This window comes from Pseudochaenichthys georgianus, chromosome 7, assembly GCF_902827115.2.
Source record: "Pseudochaenichthys georgianus chromosome 7, fPseGeo1.2, whole genome shotgun sequence".
In the NCBI taxonomy this organism is placed as follows: Eukaryota; Metazoa; Chordata; class Actinopteri; order Perciformes; family Channichthyidae; genus Pseudochaenichthys; species Pseudochaenichthys georgianus.
Window position 1 is genome coordinate 6,519,329 of NC_047509.1, and position 15,000 is coordinate 6,534,328.

At 42.3% G+C, this 15,000-nt stretch overlaps 1 protein-coding gene across 1 annotated transcript in view; it reads right to left on the reverse strand.

Moving 5' to 3' along the window:
- LOC117449262 (neural cell adhesion molecule L1.1-like) overlaps positions 1-12,731 on the reverse strand; it is a 63,315-nt gene extending 50,584 nt beyond the window's left edge. Inside the window, exon 1 of the mRNA XM_034086820.1 lies at positions 12,510-12,731. The gene's annotated coding sequence lies outside the window, so the exon portion shown is untranslated. The remainder of the gene's footprint in view (positions 1-12,509) is intronic.
- Positions 12,732-15,000: the final 2,269 nt, after the last annotated feature.

Here is a 15,000-nt window from a genome sequence, read left to right on the forward strand (position 1 = left end):
ATTGAGACACTGTTGATGTGCCCATAAAATGTCCTGGCAACGGTTTTAATCACTGGCAGAGATTTTTACCAGGCTAGTGGCGTTGCTCTAGGGATGGATATCTTAATTGGTCAATTACTTTGGTCCAGAATGAAATATCCCAACAACTACTGGATAGATTGCTGTGAAATGTCCTAGAAATATTTGCGATCCCCAGAGGAGGAATTCGTCTTCAGCACCATCGAGAGGATAACATTTTCATTTTCAGTGAAATGTCTCCGCAACTAATTGATAGATTGCGACAAAATAGTTTGTCATATTTGGTCTAAAATGCTGCTTTATCTCCACATTGAAACAAGTATCGTGATTCCCCTGTCCCTGTGTTTCCCAGCTTTTAACATTGCCTCGAGAAACCACAAAAATGGTTTAAAACTTGTTTTTGTACACGTTGTATAATCCATTTCCGATCGAGCACTACAGGAAACAACAAAATACAGTTCTTCAATCTCAAGTTCATCTCAACAACAATATGCTTTGAATGATCAGGTAAAGGAGATGATGGAGAAATGGACGGCAGGAATTTAAAAAGACAAAAGCACACAATTATCTATTTCATTACATAAAAATCAACCACATGTCAACATGTGTCTATTTTAGGGCTGCAAATAACGATTATTCCCACCATCGGTTAAGCTGCTGATTATGTCTTCAATAATCAATCGCAATTCTCCTGAAGCAAACTGGGACGTCTTACAGAGTCCTAAACCCAACAAATATTCACTTAAAGGTGGGGTAGGTAAGTTTCAGAAACCGGCTCGAGATACACTTTTTGTTATATTCCATGGAATGCTCTTAACATCCCGATAGCAATGAATATCTTAAGTGCTTTGACAAAAAATCCATAACAAAATGTCATCTGTAGAAGCCGTAATACTGTAAAAAGTACAACCGATGGCCTACCTGCCTGTCAGCCTTCCATCGGGGCACAAACTTATCTCGTGCCCTCATTGGTCATGTGCGCGTTCGTGTGTGTTGGAGGAGGGGCTCTGTGAGGAAGTGGCAGATTTTCTCCGGTTGTGTATTTTAAAATTCTAGCGATCTCGAGCCGGTTTCTCAAACTTACCTACCCCACCTTTAACAATCACACAAGACAAGAGAAAGATCATAATCCAAATAAACGAGAAGCTGGAAGTGGGCAATTTGCGCCTCAAAAATGACACCTAAAATATATCAAATGTTGCTTGAATATTTTCTATCAGTAAAATAAATGGATGAATCTCCTCTGCACTATCTGTACTGCAGTGTACAGATATGCTGTGTTTATCTACCTGTCACAGTGTTGAGTTAAATCATGTCGTCATTTTCTGTCTATTTGCCTTTCAGACGAGATGCGGGGGTCTTTTTACCCGCTGGTCCCCCAGCACATCCTGACGCCTTTCACATTCAAATCAGCTCTTATTGGCGTGACAATGTTTAGCCACCTCTGGATTACCCCCTCCTCCAACCAACCCCACACACACTCACACACACACCTCTTCAGACACAAAGCCAGTAGCATGTGTTTGTTTCTGATTTGCCTCTCTCCACACGACATACGAAGCGGCTATGAGGAGTGCATAAATCAGTCATTAGTGACGGTATGTTGCTGGATAAACAGCGGCTCCGCTCTGGGTGGCTTCCTGTCTCGCGTTGGGGTCTATTAGATTGAGCTGAGGGGCGAGTGGCACCAGCTGTGAAAGGACACAGTGTAACAGAGCGCTGAGGGCGGTATATACAAGACCCCGGGCTACATCTATCACCGCCTTCACACAGAATAAACACAGAGGGCGGAGAGAGGAGGAAGCAAAACAATTTGAAGTGAAATTAATGTAAGTGACAATACAGAAGTGCATGAGTCCTAACATACAGAAATAAGTTAGCATTTAAGAACTTTTGGGTGTCCTCGTCTCAAAATCTGAACGTGTTTTTGAACGTGTTTTTGTTTAGAGGCCTGAAATAAGTTTGGGTAATCCAAGTCTACGAGATATTCAAAAACATTTCCATGGAATAAAATATGTCCGTTGATACACCACTGGTGAATGTCCGCAGCTTCTATGTGTCATAAGAACGGCGGTGGCTATCAAGTGGCTAATGGAGGATACTAGCTGCCCTTAAGCTGAACATTAGCAGCCTTTATTTTAGCGGCGGTGAAATGAAGTCATGTGACCGTGCTTTTGTTTCTTTATAGCCTTTTAGTTTATTATTATGCCAGCAAAACCTTGTCTGCAATATTTACAAATCCAATGGAAAACTTGCATTGTTTTCGTCGATGGAGCCCTTGCAATGCTAACAAAATCACTGGATGAAACTGGTCATATTAGACAAGGATTTTGGTTTGAAATGATGTAATCCTCTTACATAATAGTAATTGATTAATCTGATGTAATGATATTAGCACAGATTGGATTAAAATCACCAACAATATTAGAGTTGAACTGATAATGATGCTGTGCAGCCTCGGCGCTGCGAACAGAGCTAAGTGTCTCAGATAGTGGCTTTGCTCTTCCCTGCCAATCAATACAGGACATGATCATATATCATGTGTGTGTGTGTGTGTGTGTGTGTGTGTGTGTGTGTGTGTGTGTGTGTGTGTGTGTGTGTGTGTGTGTGTGTGTCTGTGTGTGTGTGTGTGTGTGTGTGTGTGTGTGTCTGTGTGTGTGTGTGTGTGTGTGTGTGTGTGTGTGTGTGTGTGTGTGTGTGTGTGTGTGACGCTCAGTTAACCAACTAACTCACTGCTGAGCAGCAGGATCAGTAAGCGAGACTGACTCTGTGTCTTCTCTCCTCTTGAGTGAGATAATCAGTGTTACATGTTTGTGAAATATTCCCTTTTCAAAAGAAATGTAATGGTATGACTGGCTATCATTTAAAGGTGGGGAAGGAAAGTTTGAGAAACCGGCTCGAGATACACTTTTTGTTATATTCCATGGAATGCTCTTAACGTCCTGATAGCAATGAGTCATGACTATCTTAAGCGCTTTGACAAACAATTCATAAACAAATGTCACCTGTGGAAGCCGTGGTGCTGTAAAAAGCACGACCAATCATCTGCCTCGGCCCGGCTAAAGTAACTGGATGACCTTCCTGCCTGTCAGCCTTCCGTCGGGGCACAAACTGATCTTGTGCCCTCATTGGTCATGTGCGCGTTTGTGTGTGTTGGAGGAGGGGCTCTGTGAGGAAGTGGCAGATTTGTTCCGGCTGTGTATTTTAAAATTCTAGCGCATTCGAGCTGGTTTCTCCAAAGTTACCTACCCCACCTTTAATTACTTTGATATGTTCCCTTTTTTTTTAGAATTATCGATGAGTACTCTTTTGATTAGATTTTCTTAATGCGTGCTTGTTATTCATTCATTTTGTTTTGCTTTATAACTGTGCTGTCGCTTTGTTTTAATAATGTACATTTCCTAATTTTGGGACTTATAATTGGTTGTGTTTTAAGTTTTCTTAAAAAAACAAAAAAACAGCCAACAAATCCTACAAATCAGTGAAAAACATCTGTGTTTTCTGATCTTACAGCAGAATGTTTTACGATGCGATAAATCTATCACTTTTAGGCACAAATACTCAGGTTTGAGGAAACATTTTGGTTTTTGGTCATTCTGCTTAATTTGCTCGCACTGGAGATAAATCCCAATCATTACATATTCAGTCTCTTTGAGCTTCACTTTAAGAGTGCGCCAGCTCCTGAGGGAAATATGGGGTTCTCCAGCTGCTAAATGCTCCACTGTGTTCACCAGCAAGTCTCTAACTGAGTCTGTCTGATGTTCAGTGCTGAGCAGCTAGGGTTAGGGTCCACTGGGATGTTTACTGGAAACCTCTGTGGTGATGAGTGTGAACAGCGGCTGGGCGATATCATGAAGAAGATCATAAACTTCAACGTTCAAATTGTTACAGTATTGTAAGGTGGACAATTGACGCAGACACAACACATTTACACCGTGAGATCTTCGATAAATAATCACCAGTTATGCAGATATAATAACTTTGAGGGGAAAGGAGAATAAGTAGATCATAGTAAACTCTGAATTACTTTACTGTAATCTAAAACCAAGAGAAGACAACGGTAATGGTGTCCAAAATCGAAGAGAATATCTAGTCTCATATTGCGATACCAATACATTATTGAAATATTGATCAGCAAAAGCGTGAACGAAAGCGTCTGGCCAAAAAACTAACGTTGCAGGAGATCCATTATTATTATTATAAAGATATATTAAATTTCACTCAGCATTAATAGCACAGTTGATCAAAGAAATCTTGATTGGGCATTCATTTGTATTTCATAAGATGCATATAGTTTCTTTATACCTGCATTTGACTTGCACCAAAGTGTCTCTTGCACTATTTTAGACTTTATTTGGTCAGATGTATTTAATACTACATCGTCCCTGTTGTTCATATGACAATAGAGTCTTTTCGTTTCCCTCTTCTTGATGACGTGGTCAGACCTTGTGAGCATCGAGGCGATACAGAAACTAGTCCAAATAGAGAATTAGCCTATTACTAATTTAAGTGACGATGACGGTAACAATATCGACATATAACAACATGTCATATTAGAGAAGGATCAGGGTTAAAGAAAATGTAATCTTCTGCAGACTGTAATTGGTTAATTAAATCTATAACGCAGTCTGGATGAGATCATCAGCCGGAGGTCAGGTGGTGAATCGTTGCAGGTGAACCATAACTTGATCTCTTGTTATTATTCCAAATAGAAAATTACGCTAGAACAGTTTCACTGATTTGTTTCCCACCACTGGCAACATCATCACATCATCCAGCCGCCTGAGCCCGCCACACACACATCTACCCACTCACACACACACACACACCCACCATCACACACACCTCCACCCAGAGGATCGTCTGGCTCTCAACCTTTCTTTCTGCACAGCTGCTGCCAACCCTACTGAGAGACCCTCACATCACACCTAATCCCTGCTGGTGCGTAGAAGAAGTTTGATTTGTGCTCTTCACATAAGAACCTCTTCCTCTTGATGTTCGAGTTGTGAGGTCGAGCCCGGCGGCGGCGGCGGCGGCTCTGAGGCTCCAGAGGATCGGACAGAGTAAGGGTGCAAAAAAGGTCAGAGCTGCACGTTTTACGAAAGAACGCCTATGTTTAGTTATTTCTTAGAGGGACCTTTAACGATTTAAGAGAAAATATGCAGAGTCTCTGAAACTTCAAAGGCACTGGAGCTTAAAATACACAAGGTAATAAACAAAATAAAGTGCAGTAATTTGAATTAACACAACAAAGTGAGAAATGCATCGACATACGCTGAAGTTCGTTGGTTAGGGGCGGTGGTGGCGAAGTCGATCGGGACTTGGCTTGGCAAATGGAAGGTCACCAGTTCAAGTCCCGGAAAGACCAAGTGCTACCGAGGTGTCCCTGAGCAAGGCACCGTTCCCCACACTGCTCCCCGGGCGCTGTTCAAAATGGCAGCCCACTGCTCCTACACTAGGATGGGTCAAATGCAGAGAAACCGTTTCCCCACGGGGATTAATAAAAGTCCATCTCTTATCCTATCTAGCTCCGAACTTAGCGTAAGCCTTTTAGCCTTTTGCTACTGTCTGACTAATTCCAAACAATGTCAGCCAATATCAGAGACACGCAATCTGGGTGCTAGGGAGGACACATTACGCTCATTTTCAGGTTCATATTTGTATTTGGTGCCAAATCAAAAAGGTCTTTAAAACTACAGTCAATGTTCGATCATTTGAAGAGACTTTCAGCGGCGACTTTGTTGTGTTTTCTATATTTGCACACAAAAATGGGAATTGTCTACATCGTCTACTGTTTTGCCAATCCCTGTGTCTTCTAAGTGTGAAATAATTGAGTTCTCTATTGTAAGGAGATTTGAAAAATACTATAATATAGTAACGGCATTTCTGGATGCACTTTGAAATCCATGTCGGCTCTCATATCTCTGTCTCGATGTCCTGCAAGAAGCCACAACTCTGTCTCCAAGTTACACCACTCCCATGTGGGCGATCGCATTTCTTTATTTCCACTCATCTGAGAGAGTCTCTCTTTATCTCCCATTCTCCTTCACCCCCTCCCCCCACTCACCACACCCTGAGAGAACAGGAAGGAAGGTTTAAATTAAAAGGAGATGTGATTCTTATCATATTATTCAATCAGTCTTTGAAAATGTCAATCTGCATTGTGTGTAAGTGTGTGAACGTGTGTGTGAGATCAGCCAGCATCTCTTCCTGCCATCCCTTTCCCGTCTCTCCCCCATCCCCATGGTAACCCCCTGACTCCAGCAGCACACAGCAATATTTCTCTCCCCCATCCCCCACGCTGCCCCTCCCTCTTTTCTCCCATCCCCCACTCCGTCCCTCCACACCTCTCCCTCGCTTTCTCCCCGCTGCCACTCCCTGCATCTCCTCGATTCACCTCTCCCTCCCTCTCTCACACACACACACACACACACACACACACACACACACACACACACACACACACACACACACACACACACACACACACACACACACACACACACACACACACACACACACACACACACACACACACACACACACACACACACACACACACACACACACACACACACACACACACACACACACCATGTATACATCACTTCAGGGGACATTACATTGACTTACATGCATTTCCTAGAGACTTATCCTAACCTTAACCATAACCAACACATGCCTAACCCTTACCCTTAACCTTACCCTTACCCTAACCAAGTCTTCACCCTAAAATTAATGATCCCCCTTATGGGGACCTCCAATTTGTCCCCATAAGGGAGGCGAGTCCCCACACATGACTATGTAAACAGATGTAGGTCCCCACAAGTATAGTAATGCTAGTCCACACACACACACACACACACACACACACACACACACACACACACACACACACACGCACACGCACACGCACACGCACACGCACACACACGCACACGCACACGCACACACACACACACACACCGTTATCTCACAGACAGATGGTCCGCTTTGGAGGAAGTTACGACTCCCTGCAGGTATGAGGAGATAACCGAAAGGAGCACATAAGACTCCACATTTAGAGCGACTTCCCCCCAGAAATCTTCTGCATGATAAAAGACGCTCCATCGTCTACGTCTGAATCACAGTTACTAATATACGTAGTTCACAGCTGAGCCACCCAGGAAGTGCAGGTTTGTTAAGTGTTACCGTATTGAAACAATCTAATAATTGTGAGCCTGTTGACGTAATGGAGGGACAGGATGAGGGACGAACGGAAAAGAAGTCGGGCATGATAAATGGAACGCTTCAAGCTTTAGGCAGATATCGCTGTCAGGGTTGAATGACGCTGAAATGCAACCCTAACGATTATTTTAATTTGTAATCATATATTATATTTTTTCTTAATTCATAGACAGAAAATGGTGGAAAAATGTCAGCTCCAACTCTCCGAATGTAAAAAACAAAGAATGTTATATATTGAATGGGTTAATCTCATATTATTTTGTACAGTTGTTGTACTGACTTCTCACGACATTCTTCTCTGTCTTTGTTGTGCGTATGAAAATAAATACCTTCTTGTCCGTCTTGTTCTTTCCTCCCACCAATTCAATACCCACAGATTTTCAATGTATTTGAGTCAAAGACAAGTCGAGGATGTTTGACATTTCGGCTGGAAAAGTGACAACAAAGTCGATCAAATGATTTGCTGACACAAATCGATATGTCTCCAAGTCTTTCCTCTTACTGGAGAACGACCCAGTTATGACAGTATTGATCAGAACTGAAAGGATCCCATTGATCGAACTGTGTCATCAAGCAAAGGGAACGCGCAGACACTGAGTGAGTCAGTGTTATGTCATATTTCACTGTACGTTGTGTTGTGATGGGATATGTGTTGCACCATGTGCTCGTGTGTCACTCGACTGACTGATGACATCGTGGGTCAGCTTCTTGGCTGATAAAGTGTCCTCTGTGTTTGTGGTCAATTCATGAATGGCCTCCTGTCCCACACTGAGCAGAAAGAGTCACATATTTGCAGGAGGAAGTGTGTGCGCGCGTAAATGTGTGTGTGTTTGCACATGTGTGTGTTCACTGTACATGTTGCGAGCATTGAAACTAGATTAGCTGTTTCTGTGGAGATTAAAACGCCGAACACAGAGGGGCTGTTAAGACCCTCCTACGGTCTCTAATCCCGGCTAATGGGTGCCCCCCCAACCCTCTTTACACACACACACACACACACACACACACACACACACACACACATACACACACACACACACACACACACACACACACACACACACACACACACACACACACACACACACACACACACACACACACACACACACACACACACACGCAGGAAAAGAAGGGTTGAAGAAATGAGGAAGAAGAGCTGAGAGGAAACAGGGGGGCATTCCTCTCATTTCTCAACACAAAGGCCTCTTTCTGTGGAGGAGAAGTGGAAAAACAAGGGGGATAAAGAGAAAGAAAGGAGAGGAAAGATGGATCAGAGGGGAGGGAGCGGGGGCGTGAGAGGCAGATGGATGAAGATGGATTAGAAAAAGCATAATGAGAAGTACAGAGGAAGCAGAGATAGAGACAGGAACTGAAAGAGAGCAAAAGTCAGACTAATCTCATTTAGCTGGACGGACCTCCCTCCGACCCTCCGCTCTCAGCCTGGCTCCAAGCGTCTCCTCAACCTTTCTCCGGGGACTGTTATCGACTCTAGAGCTGGCAGGACAACAGACATGCAGGCCGTCCTTTTACTAAATACACTATCGCACACATCTCCATGATAACAGGAGGACAGTCAGTCAGTCTGGCTCTGAAAGGTTACGCTGTCAGACAGGCAGCAACAGCTGAGTGGACGTTCAGCACTAAAGCCGAAAGCTTCAAGGCTGATGCTTCTAATTCCAGCTTGAGACATTTCTCTATTCAACAGTAATATGATATTTCTATCTTTCTTCTATCTGTCTTCTTAGTGTGATATCACTTAGCTCACAGGACTATTGTAAACAGATTTGAAAACTAACACAATGGGAAAACAAACTTTTGTCCTGGTTGCTTTCTTATTTTATAACATGTGTGTTTGATTGCTAGATTGAATTTGTAAGCCTTATTTCCGCACTGTCCCTTTGCACTCGTAAGGAAACGTCCGCTGTGGGATGGATGAGGGATTTCTGAGTCTGAGCTGCAACCGGGAGTGCATGCATAACAACCACACAACTTTACAAACACTCTCTGCTGAGTGCAAGGATACCACCCACACGTTTCTACATGAGTTTTGCCATGGTGCAGGAATATATTAGATACTGTAGAAGCTATGTATGAGCTGCTGCTCTCACTGACGAAGGGCAAAGGGCGGAGGGCGGAGGGAATTACCCAAAGAGCGACCTATGGAGCTGCAGGACACAGCTAATAAAAAGAATGACCAAAAGCTAAAACGCTACAGTGGTAATGATAATCAACAGCTCTTACCAACATCTAATCACAACTTGGACTGAAGGTTCAAAGATAGTTTTTAAACTTATGTATGCCCCTCAAAAAACACAGAAACACTGAAAGGACACAATCCAGCCACCCCAACTCAGAGTTTAGTCTTTATCCAAAGAGAAAAGATGATTTTAATACATTTAAAATTAAATATACAGTGTACAAATCCAGCCTCTGTATTTCCTGAAGTATCTGTATTTATAATTATGGGGCTATCGCTACCCTGCACTAACATAAACTACCATTTCATTGTATTCTACATCAACTGGTGAAGGCACATACATCACATTTAAGAAGATTTTACAGGGTTATCTCTCCGGCGGACAAGAGAGGTCACTTTTCTTTTTTAAACTTTATTTGGGACCTTCTACTAATAAGGTCCTAAATAAAGTAAAAAAAGTAAAAAAAAAAAGTGTTACTGCAGTGACAACATCCCACTGCATGTCCTGAATGTCACATGGGGTCGACAACACACGACTTTCGTCACATTATTGTCAATCCACAGTCAAAAAACAAACAAGTATATATAAAAACAAGATCATTTAAGAAGATAACAATACGGAATGTTATCTGAACAGTCATTGAGTGAATTAAGACAAAGATATAGTAAAAGTGGGAATAACGAGTATGTATATTGCTGACCGACACTGCTGCAGTTTAAAATGACCTAAATTAGAACCAGAAATATAATCTACAGACATCTAAAATATCTAGCTCTTGTCGCCCTCTGTCTAAAATCAAGGAGCCATTGTTTTAAAAATAATTATGAATAGATTTCTTCATAATAATCTACATATGTGTCCCTTCATTCGTCAGTCTGGAGGTTGTAAAGTATAAGAGAGGCGCCAATATAAAATATCACCAGATGGTTACAGTCCACTTGAGTAGTGCCAAACATGAGGAGGAGGAGGAGGAGGAGGAGGAGGAGGAGGAGGAGGAGGAGGAGGAGGAGGAGGAGGAGGAGGAGAGAAAACATTTTGGCTAAAAAATCCTCCAACGCCATTCGCTCTTAACTTTCCCTCCTCCTCATCCTCCTCTTCCTCTCATCCTATTCCCAGACTCTCTTTTCATCTCCCTCTCTTCTTCCTCATCCTCTCTTTCTGGATAATCTTTCTCTTCTGGGATAAATCTTTTAGCTCGCCTGTCTCTCATTAATATCTCCTCCGTTCTCTCTCCTCCCCCCCTTCCTCTCAGGTTCTGGACTAAGCTCAAGGCAGGCCACAGTCGAGGTGAGAAACCCGACAATGCAAACGACAGAAAGGCAAACGAACGGAGGTGTTTGTGTTGGTTAAATGGCGTTGCTACGAGTGAGAAGAGGAATTTGAGAGTAAACAGAACCTGGTGAAAAGTGTGAAAGGGACGAGCACAGCAGGGAGGAAACCAGACAGTGAGAGGAGTCCCCTTTGTAGGATTGTGGGTCCGTATGAGAAGCACCACACACATCAGATGTGAAGATTACAATTCAACTGTTTTAATTATCGAATAATCATCATTTTAAGCAACAACTGCAAAATGTGAAAATGAAGGACCCCTTAATGTGGAAATGTTGAGTTTTTCTTTGTGAATATCTTTTTTTTTTTTTTTTAAATGTTTCAGCCAAAACAAGACATGTGAACTGAAGGCCCCACCTTGGGATGATTTGAGACTATTTGAGAATATATATATATTTTTTTTCTTCTTTTTTTTTTGTACTTTGTTATAATTATTCATTTGAGTGAGAAAAAAGAGAATATATATATATATATTATTGTTGTATGTTTTTGTTTCTGACTTTTTTTAATACATTTTACAGACGAAAAACTAAAGGATATGTATCTAGCTCTTAAACAATAATCCATAGATTAATAAATAATCCCCTCTATCTCACCCTTTCATCACTGTCATTTTAATAAAGCACTGAAAGCTCAAAAAAATCTTTAAAAAATAAAATAAAATCTGAAAGAAAGCAAAAAGCTCTGAAAAAAAAAAAAATCAACATTAAATAATTTAAAATCTTTTTAAAAATAATTAAAAATCTTAAAAAAAGCCTAACATTGCCCCCAAAAAAATAAAAAAAAATAAATAATGAAAAAAAATCTAAATCGCTCCCAAACATCTATAGTAAGAGTTGACAGTTGAGGAAGTCCCAGTCGCTGCCCTGAGGCACTCCGCTTTTTCTTTTTTAACTCCCCAATGTAAGAAAACATAGAAAACCATATTTATACTGTTCATGCTCACTACTTGTAGCACTTTGGGATTTGAAATCAAATATGAAGTGCTTTATAAATGGAACCCATTATTATTATGAAGGTACAGCTCAGCGCAGGTCAGTACCACCGCTGAGAAGCCATGGTGCTTTCAATATCCATGATTTCATTTGTAATACGAGCATGACACAAAAAAAAGAAATCACATCTGACAGAAGACTTTTAGCCGGGGAGGAAGCGGGCTAAAAACCAGTCCTGAATAATTGAACACTATAATGTTGCATAGTGCTCTATTTCATTCAATATTAATAAATACACACGGCTGCGGAGGACATATCGAGATATTAAAAAGCTGAATCAGACACTCCCTGCAGACGGATTTACCCACACAGCCTGTTTGTCTGGAAACATGAATGGTCTTTTCACGTTTGAAGTCAAAAGGTGCAGACAGTGAAAGCAGACAGAAGGGAAGTATGCATCCACACACACATGTACATTCACACACATGTTAATCCACACACACACATTTACATCCATTCACACACAGAGCACACCCTGCACAGTGGTTCATACTTGGCATCATATTATGTAAGACATCCTGCTCCCTCCAGCCAGCATACGCGACACACACACACACACACACACACACACACACACACACACACACACACACACACACACACACACACACACACACACACACACACACACACACACACACACACACACACACACACACACACACACACACACACACACACGCATGGATGGAAACCCAGACACAAGCGGCATGCTGGGATGCTTTCTTTTTTATCTTACCTCTGGAGGTGTGGCGTCTCTCCTTCTGTCTCCTCTTGTCTTGTATCCTCTGTTTCCTCCTGGTCACAATCTCTTCTTCGTCTTCTCTTCTTCTTCTTCTTCTTTAGTCTGTGTTTCCTGTCCACTGAGTCGTGATTTTCTCGTGTCTTTCTCTCACTGATTCTGCAGTGGTACATAAAACACACCCTTCTGAGCGCTGCCTCTCCTCCCTCCTCTCCTTCCCTCTCTGCTGCTCTCTGATTGGCTGCTTCACAAGGATGACATCAGCCGCTCTCTCTCCCTCTCACTTCTCCCCTGGGACCTGGTGCCCCTCCCTTCTTCTTTACCTCCGTGCTACCCCCCCCTCTCATCCTCTATTTGTACCTCTCTCCATCTCCAGCCTCTCTGGCTCTCCTCTGTTCTGGTTCTCTTACTGGGGGCTGGCTGGGAGGGCTGTAATACAATCAGAGAATTAAAATGGACTTGTAAAAATGATACATGTCACTTTGAATAAGTATTACAACGCAGGTTACGATGTGGGAAACGGCGTCAACACAACACAGCATAACCCTCAGTGTCAATTCAACACTTATGGCTTTAAACATAACACTTGTAAAAGTCCCTGGGAAGTTAAAGTGACATATTGTAACTCTTTAATGGTGCTAAATATCCGACACTCAGTGTTGTTTTATAACACAAAAATCCAAAATTGTGTTATTACTGAGTGTTGACTTTGGTCCCCTTTTCTCTCTCCGCTGTCAGAAAATAACAAAAACGTTTCAGATTCCAATCTTTTAATAAAGTCATTTGGACCATAACAAATATTTTGGTCTCCTTGTCGGTGGTGTTTTGTTCCGTTTTCCCTTTTTATCCAGATCTAAAAACCCTATCAGCCCTAGCCCTCTGACCCATCGAAATACTCTATAGGTTTTCACACTCGAAATAAAACCAAACCACAGTTTAATTGTATTCGGACGTCTTTGAGTCAGACCGAGGTTTTGGCTTTTTGTTCCGGACTGTGGTCAGAGGGAGGTTTCACATCCGTAATTTAATAAGAATGAAACTAAAAGGTCAGGAAGTCTAGACCAAAAGTGGTGGTGTGAAGAGGCGCTTAGTTGCTAAATGTCAAACTTTAATTCATTAGCAAGTAATTCTGTCTGTCGGTGGGTTTGTTAGTTGAGGTAAAGCTGCTGCTGCTGCAAACAGGGTGGGTGAGAGCTGTGGGACTCAACCGTTAAACAAAAGGAGATACTAGTGGCAATCATTCTTTGTACGTGTTTCAATATCTTTGAAATCTTTAATGGCTAATATTCCTGACAACTTTTCAATGTTCTGACCGTGTTGGAAAGCACGGATATTGCACTCAGACGAACCAAATCAATGTTTAAAGCCGGATGAACTCGACAGTCTGAGAGCTGTGACTGTGAGGTCACTTCAGATCGGTTTCAGTCCCATCACTCAGACAGCAGCCGCTAACATCTTCACACACATCAACCTCCGTCTCCCTCTGCAGGCTTTTCCCGCTAAGCTCCACCTCCTCTTCCTCCTCGTCTTCCTCCTCTTGTTCAATGAAATTGAAATGCATGTTCTATCCTATCCGGACTACAAGGCCAGAGACACATAGGTGGCATTTGGCAGCCAAAAACAGCCCCACTCCTCCCATGAGTGTGTGTGTGTGTGTGTGTGTGTGTGTGTGTGTGTGTGTGTGTGTGTGTGTGTGTGTGTGTGTGTGTGTGTGGTGTGTGTGTGTGTGTGTGTGTGTGTGTGTGTGTGTGGTGTGTGTGTGTGAGATACAAAAAGAAAGAAAGTGTGTGAAAGATGGACAGGGAGAGTGTCTGTGTTTTAAGGGGTTTCTCTTTGGCAGGAAGCTACATACGTTTGGAGCTCTGTTCGGTGGCGAAGTCGATCGGGACTTGGCTTGGCAAATGGAAGGTCACCAGTTCAAGTCCCGGAAAGACCAAGTGCTACCGAGGTGTCCCTGAGCAAGGCACCGTTCCCCACACTGCTCCCCGGGCGCTGTTCAAAATGGCAGCCCACTGCTCCTACACTAGGATGGGTCAAATGCAGAGAAACCGTTTCCCCACGGGGATTAATAAAAGTCCATCTCTTATCCTATCTAGCTCCGAACTTAGCGTAAGCCTTTTAGCCTTTTGCTACTGTCTGACTAATTCCAAACAATGTCAGCCAATATCAGAGACACGCAATCTGGGTGCTAGGGAGGACACATTACGCTCATTTTCAGGTTCATATTTGTATTTGGTGCCAAATCAAAAAGGTCTTTAAAACTACAGTCAATGTTCGATCATTTGAAGAGACTTTCAGCGGCGACTTTGTTGTGTTTTCTATATTTGCACACAAAAATGGGAATTGTCTACATCGTCTACTGTTTTGCCAATCCCTGTGTCTTCTAAGTGTGAAATAATTGAGTTCTCTATTGTAAGGAGATTTGAAAAATACTATAATATAGTAACGGCATTTCTGGATGCACTTTGAAATCCATGTCGGCTCTCAT